At 44.6% G+C, this 17,099-nt stretch overlaps 1 protein-coding gene across 6 annotated transcripts in view; it reads left to right on the plus strand.

The window, feature by feature from the left end:
• DLGAP2 (DLG associated protein 2) overlaps positions 1–17,099 on the plus strand; it is a 2,662,056-nt gene that overhangs the window by 1,888,802 nt on the left and 756,155 nt on the right. The gene's annotated exons all lie outside the window — the stretch shown is intronic.

A 17,099-nucleotide genomic window follows, 5' to 3' on the forward strand; every position in this document is an offset into this window, starting at 1 on the left:
TATCAACTGAGAGATGTTATACTGCTACCGTGTTTAACTTTCAAGGGGAGATTGTATTCTGATAAGGAGTCTCCCTTTCTAAGGGGAGATTTTATTCTGCTACAGTTTCTCCCATTCAAGGGAGAGAGTTTATTCTAATACAAAGTCTCCCTCATCGAGGGGTGAATGTATTCTGCCACAGAGTTTCCTATTCAAGGGGGAGATCTTATTCTGCTGCAAAGTCTCCCACATCAAGGGGAGGAGTTTATTCTGCTAAAGCATCGCCCCATCAAGAAAGAGAGTTTATTCTGTTACAGAGTCTCCTCTTTGAAAGGCAGACCTTATTCTGATACATATCTCCTCTTCATGTGGCCGAGTTTTTTTTCTGATATACATTCTCCTCCATCAAGTGGGTGAGTTTATTCTGATACAGAGTATCCCCTTCAAGGAGAGTTTATTCTGCTACAGAGTCTCCCCTTCAATGGGGAGAGTGTATTCTGATTCAGTCTCCCTCATCAAGGGGGTGGGTATATTCTACTACATAGTCTCCCACTCAAGGGGGAGAGTGGATTCTGCTACAGGGTCTCAACATCAAGGGAGAGAATTTTTTCTGATACAGAGTCTCCTGTTTCAAGGGGGAGAGTGTATTCTTGTACAAGGTCTCCACATCTAGCGGGAGAGTTTATTCTGATACAGAGTCTCCCCTTTCAAGCGAGAGAGTGTATTCTGTTGCATAGGTTCCTCTTCAAGTAGGAGAGTTCATTCTGATATAGAGTCTCCCCCAACAAGGGGAAGAGTTTTTTCTGCTCCGGGGTCTCCCCCATCAAGTAGGAGAGTTTATTCTGATACAGAGTCTCCCCTTCAAGGGGGAGACTTTATTCTGATACAGAGTCTCAGTTTATTCTGACACAGTATATCATCTTCAAGGGGAGAGCATATGCTGATACAGTGTCTCCCCAATCAAGGGAGAGGTGGCTGTATTTGGCTATGGAGTTTAGCTTTCAAGGAGGAGAGTTTATTCAGATACAGTGGCCCTCATTACGACCCTGGCGGATTTTTTCCGCCATCGGCGGACTTTTCCGCCATGGCGCAAAGTCCCTTTACGCCATGGCGGATGGCGGACTTACCGCCCCATTCCGAGGTCGGCGGGGCGGTAAGTCCCCATTGACCCATTTACCCTTCCCCATTCCCATTTCGGCCCCATAGGGCTCAATGGGAGTGGGGAAGGTGTTAATTACGCCACCGTACACTACGGTGGCGTAATTAACACCGAGGTCCCATAGCGCCATGGATTTTTACGCCCGCAAAAAGCGGGCGGAAAAATGAGCATGGCGCTATGGGAACTCGTAGTTGGCGGTAAGGGGTCGGCGCAGCTAACGCTGGCGCAAACCCCTTAGCGCCAGGGTCCTAATGAGGGCCAGTGTCTCCTCTTCAAGAGGGGGGGGAGATTTTTCTGATACAGAGCCTCCCCTTCAAGGGTGAGAGTTTATTCTGATATGGATTCTCCCCCAACATGCTGGGGAGTTTATGCTGCTACAGAGTCTCCCCCATCAATGGAGAGAGTTGATTTCGACAGAGTCTCCCCTTTTAAGGGGAAGACTTTATTGTAAAGCAGACTCTCTCCTTTTAATTAGGGAGTTTATTTTGCTACATAGTCGGTGTTGATCTCCCCCTTCAATGGGGAGAGTTTATTCTGATACAGAGTATCCCCCTCACTCCGGTGCATCCTGGAGCAAGTGCATGCACAATGAGCACGAAGACCATGCTGCTGCAGGGGCACACTGTGTACTGCACTGGGAGAAAGATGTAATGATGTTGTTTTAAACAAAACTAAAATCTTTTGCTTAGATTAGAAACAAGGTTCTGTGCCTTACTCTTGACAGCCAAGCATGCCAGTCAACTCTGTGTGTGGCCAGTAATATTACACACAGTGCTGATACCAAAAGAAAACATGTTCATGCTGGCTCTATTAGTATAAACCAGTATCCACATGTACAAACATTCCTTTGTTGGCTTTTGCCTTTAATGCCAGCAAGAAATCCTGCCACAGCAGGAAACCATGTTATTGCTGGCTACACAAATGCTTGCCTAAAACCACACCACCATGCCAGTAAAACATGCACTGCTACAGTAAGGGAGAATTTAATTACTGACTGCACAAGTGCTCCCACTGTCCCCATGTAAGAATATGCATCATATTGGGCTTATCCCTTATGTAGCTAAAACATGCCATGTCACAGAAAATCTGCCTACTCCCTGCTCTATAAACCCCCAAACCCAAACCCTCCTCCGCTTAATCACTTTAATCAAGTTGGCTTTGCCCAAAAATGGCAGTAAAACATGTTAGAAAAAGTCCATGCTCCAATGTCCCCTACATGGGTCCCATCCTTGTATGCACACGTTCATACCCATTCACCGACCAGTCACTCACCCAGTGGTGGCTGGTGAATGTTTTATTTGGAATGGCGCAGCCATTTCTCACAAATATGCCATAGTGACTGAACATAGCAATTAAGCCCTAACCGACCAAATGGGATTTGGGGATGTCCCCCCAGCCCAAGAAAAAGGTTGAATAATCATTTAAAATTGTGTATTGTACAGCACACCTTTGGCATCAAAAGTGTGCCTTTGCCCAGAATATATGCCAGTATAAAATCATGCTCTCACTGGCTGTTCCCATACATTTCCATTCTGGCCGCACCAAGGTATGCCAGTATTCCTGAATAAGAACATAATCATATTTGCTTTGCACATAATGCCAGTAACAATACTATAAGAAAACAGTTCACACTGGTTCTGCCAATTAATGGCAGTATCACACGTAAGGACATACCTCTGGAGGCATTCCCATTAAAGACAGTGTGAACCAGTGTAGACACTTATTGACACATATTATGTTTGTTCTACCCTTGGTGATGTCTAGTATAAAATGCCATGCCACAGTAAGAAATAGCTAGACTGGTTGCACCAAAATGCCAGTTTAGCCACATCACAATACCCATCTTAGATGCCCAGAAAAATATATCATGCCACAGGAGGAAAAGGCTGGACTGGATGCACCCAAATACCAGTCTAGCCAGGTAATAACACTTATCATGCCCACTTTATTATAAAGGGCCATTAAAAAATGATATGCCACAGTAATACATGTCTAGACTGGCTGCACCCAAATTACAGTTAGCCAGGTAACAACACTTATGATGCTTGCTTAATCGGAGATACCCAGTAAAACATGTTAAGCCACGAAAGATAGGACTGGACTGGCTGCACCAAAATGCCAATCGAGCCGTGTAAAAACACATATCATGCTTTATTTATTATAGATGCCCAGTAAACAAAATATCATGCCACAGTAATAGATGACTAAAGTGGCTGCACCAAAATGCCATTCTAGCCACATAATAACATGTATATTGCTTGCTTCATCATGGATGTCCATTAAAAATGACATTCTTAGATAAACACGCCCACCCATGCCCTCTCCAAGTCCCAACACCTCTGCGCGCCCATGCCCCACCCACCGAAATCAGCTAAGCGCACACACATTTACTCAACACCTTCACTCATTAATTCACACACAAACACACCATTCACTCACTCATTCACCCAGGCATCCAGCCACCCATACATCATACACTCCCTCATTCACACGCACATTACATAATACATATACCACACACTCCTTGCATGCATACATAACAACGTACATATAAATCAGAACATGAAGCACCCTCGCACACACACACATTCCCATTTACAAAATGTATTTTTTCTTTTCTTACCTTTTATTCCCGGATCCACCACTTCGAGGGACCTCTCTCCATGCAGGCCTGCTCTTGTCGACAATGCAGTATACCGAAACCAGGAAGCCTGGTGAGCTTCTTGTCATGCACAGGAGCCAGAGAGGCTCCATATCACGGTGTGCCAACCAGAACAGAAATTATTTCTTTCTGAAGTAACTCTGACTCTGTAAGGAAATGATTACCCTCCCAGACACCAAGAAATAGTTTCTTTCTGAAGTTTAAGTTATTTCAGAAAGATTTTTTTTAACATCCAACGGGCCCTCAACCACCAGGATGTGGTGCGGTGGAGCCCCCTGCACCATGGGAGCTTTGGGGGCCCCAATACACCACTTATGCAGGTCCATTAAGCATGGCTCTGCACCAAGCTGGGCCCAAACCCAGGGTACCCCCTGTGAAATGGCACCCTGAGTGTGGGCCCAGCTCGCTCCACCCTTAGTCCAGCTCTGATGCCAGACGTCTGCCTTTTGGGTGATTTCGTACTGCCCCTCCTTGGAGACCCTGCTGTTTCAATGTTGAAGATATCAGATTCTACAATTATGAATTCTGATGTTAGACTCATCTGCCCTTCCTTCATTTTGCATTTTTTTGAAGGTGAATGTTAAACTTTGTCACACAACCGATACTACAGCAACTGCTCCCATCATAACAAGCCTACCCATGGAAGAAAAGTGAATGTTCAACCCATGTACAAACCTATCTGGTGGCGGAAAGTAGCAAAGATATACAATTTTCTCATGGTAGGAATCTTCTGAAGCACGTACAATCTTCTTCATTGCAAAATACCTCAGAACAAGAAAAACAAGACAATACAAAGAACAGCACTCCCTTCCAACGGCTCAGATATGTGGCGGAACCATACCAGTTTCAAACCCCCCAGCTCTGCAATCGCTGTGAGTACACAGTGATTATATCAGGATATCTCCCCTTATGGCTTTAGGAATGACCAGACATATTGTGAATAGGACCATGATGGCAACTCCCCGCACCAGGCACCCATTCCAACATTGAAGGAGTCTGGTCCAGGAAAACGGGAAGCATCAATTAGCAAGAATTCGTATTCTCAGTGCGCTCACCCAATCCCACACAGGAAAGGGGACTATACTTATAGAGGGAAAAGAAGATTCTACTCAAAGACAGGAGAATATAAGTAGGACCAATGCAACAAGCCGCGCGTAGGCCCCAGGATCCTGCTGAGCCACAGATATCATTGAACCCTGCTTCATCTGCACCAGTGGGCGCTCTCCAGGTGAGAACTAGGCGCCGGAAAGAGGAATTAACAGTGCAGGACATTGTAATTAATGACAGTGTGTTAGTTTATTAAAGAATTACTTTGTAAAAATAATCTATTTTGTGAAAGCACAATAACAACATCCGAGTTGCATGGTTGCAAGCTAAAAAAAAACCTTTACAATACCCTGCCCCCTGCAGACAACACTATGACAACTTCTGCATGCACGTATAGGAAACAGGCATCGGTGCTCCCAGTGAACTCAGCCTAGGCTCATTCCACACATCACCCAAACCACATCATGCACTCCCGAACAGTGATTTCTTCTGGTGAAATACCATGGGCACAGTGCACACAAACACTGGAAAGATCAAACTCTTTTGGGGCCTATTTTCTGCAGAGCTACAATATGAACACCATGGGCTTATAGGGAAGCCACCACCAACAACCTGCTATTTCGAAGACTGTCTCACTGAAGAAGCATCAGAGATGCATGATTCAGAGGCGTTGCTGGGGTGGGGGTACTGAGGGGGCTACAGCCCTTGGTCTTTTGTTTGTAGCCGAGATAGAAGCTCAGGGGCTACAACCAAAAGGCCAACTAGCCCTGAGTCCCGACGGTCCAGACATTAGCTTAGCCCCTGATCTTTTCCAGACCTAGCAACATGATGTATTTGAAATTATTCATGAAGGTTAGTGCTTTTGGCAGAACACTAGATATGAGAATAGCAACAGTTACTGTGGCAGGAATCTCTTCTCAGAGAGCCTTGCATAAGGGCTGAGTGATACAAAAGCAGCTTACAGTTCAGTTGTTGGACGGGGAAGATCACAGTGGGGTAATGGGATGGGAACAGCCCAACTATTCGGGAAACGTTGTTTACAGTATGCCTTGGAATGCAGATATTTCAATGCAGTCATAATATGTATTATGCAAAACAGAATAGGTAGAAGGGAGATAATAATGTGGTTGGATTAAGTATATGGATGCTGTCCTGTTAAGGGGAAAGGATATGGGTTTGAAGAGTGAATTTGAATGCAGGGGTCGTAGTTATGGTTGTGGTTTTAGATGTAGATTTCCAGTGGACAGGGAAAGGAGTACACAGATTGAAAGAAGGAGGCAGTACAGGGGGGGGCATGGATGGTATAGAATGAGTGAAGGATATGGCACGGAAGAATTTGAAGAATGAAAAGTGGTCTGTAGGGACACAGCCAGCATGAGGTCAGTGAGCGGCGGTGGGAGAGAAACGAGGGAGGTGGTATAGAGGAGGAGTCACAAAGTCAACCATTTTGTTGAGGGTCCTCAGGAGTAAGTTCGGAGACCCAAAATTAAGTTAGAGTGATATTTATTTATGTATTCATGGTTGGTTTCTGAAGTACCAATGGGAGAGATGTGTGGTGTGGAGGGGGACCACACAGAAACGCAACAGAGGCAACGCAAGTTCCAAATAATGCAGAGCGAAGAACGGGTGTAATGGCATATAAACAACGATAGCTAGGCAACATAGGCAAAAAGTCAACGAGTGCCACCAGTTAACCAGTAAGAGACAACGCAGAGGAGTAGATGCGTAGGGCATATAGGGTAGATGTAGGGCAGGATTATGGCCCTGAGGGGTAGACAGCCACCAGAACGGCCCTCAGACCAGCATAGGTAAATGCACGCCTTCACCATAGCCAGAGAACTGCAGAGGCCAGAGGTGCTACCATCACCTAAAGATCAAATGAGTCCTTGAATAGGAGAGTCCTAAGATTTGTTCTGACGTGACAATGGCTCTTCTCATTCCTTAGGTCAGGAGAAAAGGTGTTCCACAAGCAAGTCCCAGAAGCACAAAGGGTCCTGCCAGCTTTTCCACTTGAAATATTGCACCACTTGAATTAGTGCACCACAAGGGATCTCAAAGTGAATGATTTCAGTGGCTTATATCAGCAATAAATGGGCACTTTATATTGGTGGTAACCAGAGCCCCCGCCCCCAAATTGCCAGTGGTTAAAGTAGAGGGAATTAAATGAGACAACTGAGTGATATGTTGGAAATACATGTTTTTGAATGGAGTGTTGAAAGGTAGTGGATATTTCTGCTGTTACAAAAGGGTATGCTTGCCGCAGTTACAGTGGAGGTGATAAATGACTGAATTTAGATTCCATATGAAGTAGACCCCACCTTTGTGGTGTTTGATGGTTAGTGCGAGAAGGTCAGGGGAAAAGACTGTGGTGGGAGGAAGAGCGAATTAGCTTTTAGACCACGAAGATTTGTGACTTTGTTCTCGAAGAAATTGAGCAAAAAGGCTATAAAGTGCCATTTGGTGGAAGATTGCCAAGGGAAAGTTGGAGAAATCATCACTGGGGCGAAGGGGAATGCTGGGAAAGATGGTTCCAGAAGCCACATTGAAGGGGGCTCATAGGCATTGCTGACCTCAAAGTAGTTTGTGATCTGATTAAAGGCTATGCAGTCCGGTACTTTGGAGTAATGGAGGCGGAGTGAGACAGAGGTACAGTTGGAAGGGTTGTTGGTGTCCAAAGTGGGATTTTTCAGGATGATAATATTGTGGTACTTTAGAAGCAGGCATAACATATGCCTGATTCAAGTGAGGGGTTTAACAGAGAGGTGAGATACGAGACGTTAGTGGTCCTATTGCCTTTATTGTTTGTCAAGCAAAATAGTCAACATAGCACAGGATGAGTTCACTCAAAGGAGAGTGAGCACTGCTCCAGCCGCTGAGTTTCAGGAGACTGGAGGAATGGATTGGGGCGGCAGGGGATGCAGCTAAAGAGGTAGATATTAGGAGGAGGATAGCAACTAAGGGGACACATATCTTGGATCTATTAGATCTTAACAAAATCATTAGTGGGCGTTGACGAAGACACAGAATGGGGATGGCGCAGCATGGACTGAAGGGTAGCAGGTCTTTAGCGGGGCCATGGTCAGAGCAAAGAGACACAGTAACACTGGTGAAATAGCTGTGGATGTAGCTTTGCCTAAGGCAGTAGTGAAAGCAGTAGTGAAAGATCTCGAGTCAGGTCAGGTTCCGTAAAATGCCCAATTTGGCTTGGTGTATCCTCGTTTAGTAGAGAATTGAAGGGGCCTGACTAAAAGAAAACATCTGTTTTTAGTACTCATGTTGTATATTTGCTCTTTCTAAGACAATTTTCATTCTACTTCTCTCTCTTTCTGTCTCTCTCACTTTCCCTATCTTTCTCTCGTAGTGTTTTGGAGGATTATCACAGTGGAAAAGCTAGGTGCCTGGAAATATGTATTTGACACATGGTAAAAGCAGGAATACATCCATTTTGAAATGTTGCTTCATGCATTTTGGTTGTATCTTATGTGGGTTCATTATGGCTTTCACCTTGGCACCATTGCTAATTTCAGGACATTTGTAGGTGGGTAAAGCTGTAAAAAGAAAACTATATGGGCCAGAATTTCCAAAGAAGTAGCACAAAAGAAAGTGCAGAGAATGTGCTGCTCCAGTCCCACTACTTTCTGAAATGAGCAGGTCACTTTATTCTCAAAGGTGGCCTGCGCATTTCAGGGGGGGGCTGGACAGTAGCTATCCAGCCCCCTTACATGCATTACTGGCAGGAGCGCGCTCCCAACACTAATTTATGACAAGCTCCCAAGGGACTTTAAAAAAGCCTTTCCACCCCTGACATGCAAGTGTGACAGCCGCAGTTTTATCATAAATATAAAACAATGGCAGGGTCAGAAATTACCCTGTCATGGCTTGTGTCCCCCCTGGGCCTCTTCCCAACAGGCACAGGGGATGACCTTTATGTTTACTGAGCTCTTCTAAGATGCACTCAATCAGATGTCAGTTGAGAATCAGCCTGCTCCTTTATTTGGTGCAAGTGATGCGATTCATTGGAATCTGGCTCCATGTCTTTGGCAATATGGCGAGCAAGATCATAAGGACTAGTCTCATCTCAGCTTATATATTAATGGGGTGTCTGATGGTGGTCCTGACCCAAATTGAAATGAACTTCCCACCTCTTTTTGCCTCAGCCAAATTGTACTGCCATCCATCTCGTCCTTAGATATTCTAAAAGGGACCAAATGCATAATGTGACAGTGAAATGAAGCCACCAGAACAGCTTCCTTCTCTTGAGCGCAACCCCTGCACTAACTATGCCTGACTGGTCCCATCTAGGCAACATTCTGGGTAGTATACCCAGACCCAACTAAAGCCTTCTATATTGCGACTAAACTCCTCAGTGTAATGACCTACGGACATAGCAGCTAATTTTGCCTCTAATCGTAATTTGATGGGGAGAGCGGTTAACATTAACACTGCAACGTAAACGGCTCCACTCTCACATGTTCATCATTTGCATGGCAGAGTACTAATGTGCAGAGCAGAAGGCGACATACACACGCCGCCTTTTGCCATGCACATTTGAACTCTGCTATGCAAAATGAGTAAACACTGCTGTCATGGTTGCATGCCAGGCAGCGTTTACTTTTAATTGTACAAGCTGCCTGGGATGCTTGCAATGCTGCATGGTAAGTAGTGTTCACAATTAAAAGTAATACTGCCCGACATGCAAGCATGTCAGGCAGCGTTTAATTGTAATTGTAATTGTACATCCAGCCTGTGTGCAATGGATCCAAGCAAGAGGACCCCACAGGGATATTCAGCATTTGCGCCAGCATGAACATCCATGCCAGTGCAAATGCAGTGGCAGTGAGGAAGGAAGGTGGTGGAAATGCACGTTTTGTTCCGCCCTTCCTCTCCACCATACAAATGATTGAAAGTGAATGTGGTGTGAATGGAAGGCATTAAAGCCTTACTCAAGGCTTTTACGCCTTTCATTCACGTTATGCCGCAATCCAGCATGAGAACTATGGTGTAGTGGTTGAGTGTGGTCAATTTCACTTCCTTTTTCTTTCCTAATATTTAATTAAAAGCCGTGGCTCTATTGAAGACATACGCCTCAAAGACCATCCACAGATGGGGGCTTATTGTACTCTAGGAATGGGAATGTTTAAGTCCAGTGCGCTGAGGGCGTTTGCAGATAATTATTTCATGTCCACATTATTTTGGAAGATTCCCAATGACTAATGTTTTGATGCACTGTATAACTTTCTTCAATAGTAAGTCAGACTGAATACATAGTTTGGGGAGCAATAGTGGTCCTGACGAACATCTAAAGGATAAGCTGTGTTCGGAAGTATACAGGTTTACGGCAGAGCTCTGCAAATGAACAGGCTTGGCTGCATGGCACTCTGCACCAGAGTCCCCTGGGCAGTGCCGTAATATGAATCAAAGTGAAGCAAACACACCAGCAGATGGAAGCAGTACAGGCCTAGACATGCATGGAAAGAGGCCCTTTTAAGTCTAATGGGGGTTATTATGAGGTGGGCGGTAAGGGATTACTGGCACCGGTAAGGAGACCGGTGCTGGTAATCCCTGACGAGGTCCCTTAGAGGGAACCGTAAAGAACGTGTTGTCTGAGCACACGTCCTTTACGGGTCCCGCAAAGGGACCAGGGTGCTAATAACGGGCCTGCTATTCGCGAGCCCGTTATTAGCGTGCTCCCCATTCCAATTGAGCCCTATGGGGGCTCAAATGGGAATAGGGATTGGTTTGTTCAATGGGGACTTACCGGTCCCACCAGGTTCGGAATGCACCGGTAAGTCCCCATTGAACAAGACCGGTGCCGGACCCAGTATTGGAGGCAGCCATGGCGCAAATAGCGCCATGACTACCACCAATCTCGGAATGAGGCCCTATGTATGGTTAGTGTTCTAACTTCAGAAGAGCAGACATTCTTGGTGAACTGTGTCTGTGTATTGTAGCTGGTGAGCCCCGAAGTACAGACTCCAATATTTGTAATTACTTACTCTTATTCCGTCCCCTTTTCCCTTCCAGAGTTTGCAGTCAATATAGGATTTCATAGAGGCACTGTTATAGTGACATTTGTATTAAGCTTCTTCAGATATAATGATCCTGTATTAAGCAGAGTCTTTTGGAAATAATCAGCATCATGAATACTTCCAATTATTACAAGAAGAATTATTTAAATATGATAATTCCATCACCTGGAGGGGAGACTGACAGCCTGGAAAATTATATCACATAATTAAATAGTAATGATTCCAATTTTAAATTATCTCTTGATTGGACTAGCAGAGGAATTAATTAGTGAGATGTCGCTGCATTTGTCAAATAAAAGGGCTTCAACAAAAATCTATATTAAGCTTTGCCTGTAATAATTATCACCAGCACCAAAAGTATCCCACTGATCCAGTGGATTCAGGCAGAAATGTTCTGTTGTCAATCATTCAGCAAGCAGCTGTGACATTATTTCAACACAAAAGATAGTTTAATATTTCTTTCATTCTGTCTACTTCCTTTGGCTGCATGTAAAAGTTGCATTGACAATAAGAGCCATCTACTGAATAAAGTTATCTTTCTTTGGCTGGGGTCTCCCGCTGGAACAGCCTCTCGGCCTCTCTCAAGCTTGAGCAGAACCATCTTCGTTCCGGAAGCAACTCAAGACCATCCTCTTCACTCCCTCTTTCTCTCTTCCGTTTTTTTGTCCTCCCTTTGTTCCCCCTCTTTGTCATGTTGCACCTAGAAACACTTGTGAATAGTCGGGTTATAAATGCCATATCATATCAAGTGTCACATGTACTTGTGCTCAGTGTGAAGAAGAGGATTTCTCTCCACCTTAATCGTGAGCACTTACATCATTTTTGTAAACAATGTTTTGTAGGTTTGTGCCATATACGTGTCAAGTGTACATTGTGGTGCATTTTTCAGAGTGCTTTTTTAAAAGTATATATTTATTAATATTATAATTAAAATAATAATAATAATAATAATAATAATAATAATAATAATAATAATAATAATAATAATAATAATAATAATTAGGGGTTTTATTGAGCACAGACCTAGCTTTGGGAAGCAACAGAGCACTTTACGGTCATAGCCAGAACACATTAAGGGAAGCAGAAAAACAAGGGAGCCGGAGTCTAACAACAGGGGAGGAAGAGGGCGGGCAATTTGGCCGCAAGAGATCTACAAGCAAACAGGGGAGGAAACAGTGGGGAGCAAATCACCCAGTCTCTGGTAGGTTGGGGCGTGGAGGGTGTGTGGACGTAGGGATGAGCCATTCCTTGAAGAGGAGGGTCCTGATCTCCTTCATGAACTGCAGAAGTGAGGAGGCGAGTATGATTTTGATGGGGTGGTGGTTTCAGAGTCTTGGGGCATAGACGCAGAAGGCCTCTCTTCCAGTTCCTTCCTTCCTATGTATGCTTTACATGGGCACCTTGTCCTGGGTGTGTTTTCAATTTTTGTTGACTTTATAGGAAACAGACCTACATTATACAGGTATCCATGTACAAGTGAGGTGCACATTGTTGTTCCAAATGATATTGCCCAGGCTGATTGTACATACTATAACCAAAGTATAAGTGGCCCTGTAACCACATTCTAACTTCAGTGTTTGATTTCGCGTTTTGGGTAATTACCTCGGGGATCAACTGCAGTTGTCAAGTTTGTAGACCAGACACTTCACCACTGCACTATATAACCTGATGGAAAATAACAAACAACTAATGGTGAAATATCCCTTTTTGGTACTGCAAGTCCCAGGGAAAACATTTGTATTGGTTCTTGGAGTTTAAAACATGCACACCTTTTAAAGGTTTCAAACTATTATTATTAGTATTATTATTAGAAGAAAATATCCTGTCGTGGTTTTCTGTGTGTTTTGATTTTATGAAAGGCAAATGCCATTCGTCCTTTTCAATCTGGGTGTTTATATTTTTAGTTTTATTTCATTGTGTTCATAGTTCCAAAGAACGTTTACATAGATAAGAAACAAACAAATATAAAATGTAAAATGAAATTTGTAAAATAAGTAAAATCAGTCAATCAGTACAGAGTGCAAGATAATCACAATTCATTAGAACAAAGCCAACTCTTTAAAGGCACATATACTTCACCATACAAATATAATTAGAAATTCATCAACGACTGCGCAAGCAAAAGCTGTCTAGTAGTACATGATTCCAGTTTCACAGGATATCTCCTACAATTATTATGCTACTTTTCCAGTTGCCTATATAGCTTTACAAACATTATAAAGTGCAATTTGCAGACCTTCAATGTTGAATTCAAACAGGTCAGCCAAAAGCCATCGCTTTTGATCATGTTGGCATTATGTACACATGGGCCCAACAGACTCAAGTACACATCTCCATGTTCACGGTACTCGGTGAGGACGTGGTGTGCGGTCTCCTTTCTTCTTTGTAACCCACATAGTCTACAGGTTCTGTTTTCTTTCTGAATGCCCAATTCAGGAACTATGGCTGCCAACACTAGGAGTTTGTTCATGTGTAAAAGTAACATGAAGCTAGGCAAATCTGGAGATAGGCAGATTTTTAAATGGATCTGCGGCCACCTATATTTATAGGCCAACAGTTTCAAAGAACCACAGCGCTTTAATCTTGAAAGGTGTAAATATTGCATTGCGTTTCATAGCCAAAAAAAAAGAAGTAAAAAAAGTTACAGAAATGGCCTCCATGGACAGGAAACCGTAATCCGTTTCCTCTTTCCGTGGCAGCCATAGTAAACAAAGAAAATGGCCACCATGGAAGGGGAGAAGGAACTACACGTGTTCTCTTCTCTCTTTCCATTGAAATAAATTGAAAAAAAAGTAAACAGGATAAATGGCCACCATGGAAAGGGAGAAGGGACTATGTGTAGTCCCTTCTCCCTTTCCATGGCAGCCAGTCGCGGGAAGAACTTTGGGTGCTGCGCAGAGATCGGAGCCTTCTAGGATAGGTAAGCCAAGGGCCAATGAGCTTGCGTTCACAAGCTCATTGACCCTCACCAGTTACTAACCCTTTACCTCTCACAGCAAATACACAGAAAAGTAGGAAAAATACATTATTATATATGCACTTGATTGTCAGTAAAGCATTTGCGTTGCCTCAGGTCCCGGTCACTTCCTCATCAGTACCTTCAATTGATTGTTCATTTAATGAGTTTCTGGACCTTAAGATGTGATTGTTCTATGTTCAACTTTTCTGTAGAACTGTAGTGTACGAGAGAAAGAACCCGGGACAAAGTGGAAGAATTAGCGAGGTGCCCAAACACCTGGTTGCTGTAGAAATGCATTTAAGCACCAAATCATAATTACCTGTGTGCTCCTGGATCACTGGCAACCACTTTTTGGGGATAACCTTGAGTGTTACCAGATAACCAGAGAAAGGGATTGTAACTGCAAATTGTGTTTCAATTTTGCACTCCTGAATCCTTAAAGCAGGGGTCCTATACATTTCCAGCACTTCACTGCCATGACGTGACATTAAAGAGGAAACTAGAGGAGAGTGCAAGTGCAACCAAAAAATCTCATTGACCACTATATTCTGCTGAGGTGGACTGGGAATCAAAAGAGGCCCTGGAAATAAAAGTGGCCCCATATTATATATTTTTAGAAGCCCAATGCTTTTCCTATGAGAAAGTGTGGAAATAAAATAAGTTACCACACAAAAGAGGCCCAAGGAGCAGAGTTTACCGGGAAATCTCTACATTTCTGGAGATTTCCACTGCTGTGCTAGGGACTGGAACAGTGGCGTAACACGAGATCTGGGGAGGCCCCTGCGAGCCATGCTAAGTGCCCCCCCAACTCGACAACAAATCACGGGTCACACCACACTCTCGGCCGGCCTAGATTACTACGCTTCCACAATACGCCCGAACGTGCTGCTGAAGGGGTAAGCCGCACACTGCAGTAGGAGAAAGATATAAATATGTGCTTTAATGCAATATACAGCACACTTTCTGAGAAACATTGGCTAAAAAGACAGTGTTTGCTATTGTTTTGTAGGATAACACCAATCCAATACATGCAAGTCACCACAGTGCACAGGAACATGAATGCTTTGCTATTAAAAATGCATGCCATAATGAAAACATGTCCAACTGGCTGCACAATGTAGACCACTGTAGACATGTAATAAGATTACAGTAAAGCATGCTGGGCCACATTTAGACATTCCTAGACTGGTTGCACCAAAATGCCAGTCGAACCAATAGCACTCATCAAGAAGAGAGCACACATTCAAGCTGGCGTCTCTGCGGCCTCTAACAACACGGCCAAACTATTTAAAATCTTCAAGGGCTGGCCAATCCTGTTGCGGTCTCTACCTCTCCTGTTCCCTCAACAGGCACTCTGTATGGCATTAGCCACTCGCATCTCTGCTAAAACTCAGGACATCCTGTCCACTATCTCCTCTTCCTCTCTGTCTTCCTCTCTCTGCCCCCCTTCGGCCATCTCTCCCTCTCCTCCTTCTTTCTCCTCTTTCTCTCTACCACCTGACAAGCTTTCTAGTCAAGTCCCATCTATGTAAGTGTTGTCGAAACAGGTGCTCGCCCATTCCTCCAGAACCATCAAGGACCATATTGATACGCTTGCTCCATCCTTAGCCGATTTCTGTAATCATTCTTTTCCCACTGGAACTTTCGCCTCTCCCAAACTCTTGGAAAAGCTGTCCAGCTCCCAGCTTACTCTCCACAATGAATCTGTTGGTTGTCTCTATGACCATCAGTCTGGCTTAAGAGCTGCCAGAGTCACGCAAACTGCTCTCCTGAACACCTGTGAAGATCTGATCTCTAACCTCGATTCCAGCATTCCTTCTGGCCTAATCCTCCTTGAACTTTCCTCTGCTTTCGACATGGTCAACCACGCCATCCTGATCAATCGACTCTGTGAGAACCTGGGCATCATGGATCAGGCCCTGGAGTGGCTGACCTCCTTCCTCTTCGACCACCCCTCTCAGGTCCAATTTGGTCCTTTTGTCTACGCCACCTCTCTCGACCTGTGGCGTTCCCCAAGGCTCTATCCTTTCACCCTGGTTTTTCAACCTCAACTTGGCCCCTTTGGCCCACCTGATCTCTACCTTCTCCTCTAACTTTCAGTGTAATGCGGATGACACTTAGATTTCCTTCAGGTTCCCCTCAGCCTCCTCTCTTCTCTCGCTCATTCCAGGTGTCATCTTCAACTCTACTCTCTCTTTCTCTCCTCACATCTCAGACGTCACCTAGAAATCCCACTACCAGCTGCACCTCCTCAAAGGGACTCTTCCCTTTCTCACTTTCCCCCAAAAGCTCACCGTCTCCAGAGCCCTGGATCTCTCTGAGCTAGACTACTGCAACAGCCACTTTCTCATTCTGCCTTCCTCTACTGTTTGCCCTCTGCAACTAATCCAGAACAGGACTGTGAGACTTATCCTTGGCCTCAAGCCCAAGGACTGTATCTCTCCAGCCATGAAAGGTCTCCACTGGCTCCCAGTGGCTGCAAGGATCCAGTTCAAGACCCTTTGCATTGTCCACAAGGCTTTCTGGGGCTGGGATCCACACTACATCCAACGCTCTCTTCCAATATACCTTCCTTCTCAAGCCCTAAGGGTTAGATGCTTCTCCAAACAGAGAGTGGGCGGTAGATCTGTTTCCTCTGCAAGTGCCACCCTCTGGAAAGGCCCCCCCTGCCCCACCCAAACTTGAGCCTGACCACCTGAAGTTCCAGAAGAAGCTCAAAACGATCTTCTTCTCCTCTGGTTTCTCGCTCCCCCTTTCCTTTGCTGACCTACCTGACCTACCTGTCTGCTGTACCAACTGGTTGCTTGGCTACCCTCAGTCTCACTGAGTCCAGGCTCTTTCTTGATTAGTTTCCCTTGCACTGCCTCTGGGCCTACCACGCACTTAGGGGCTTTAACTGTAACCCTACAGTCCCTTGTTCTCCTTGCACTACCCAGAGCTGCGCCACCCTGGCTGCACTTACTCAGAGCATTGCTGCCCTGTTTTCCCCTCCCCTCTCCCTTGCACTTCCCCCCTCCCTTTCCCCTTGCACTTCTCGTTCTTGCACTTGCACAATCTGAATAACACAAGGCCTAATAAGATAATTTGTCTTGTCCGCCCTCTGTTTTCCTTCCCTTGTCTTGTCGTGCCTAAAAACACTTGTGTAGAGGTGCGTTATATATGTCTTATCATATCATAATTCTATCACAGATGCCCAGAAAAATATACAATGCCGCAGTAAGAAACAGCTAGACTGGCAGAACCCAAATGCCAGTCTAGACAGGT

Source organism: Ambystoma mexicanum, chromosome 4p (genome assembly GCF_040938575.1).
Source record: "Ambystoma mexicanum isolate Mex_15411 chromosome 4p, UKY_AmexF1_1, whole genome shotgun sequence".
NCBI lineage: Eukaryota > Metazoa > Chordata > Amphibia > Caudata > Ambystomatidae > Ambystoma > Ambystoma mexicanum.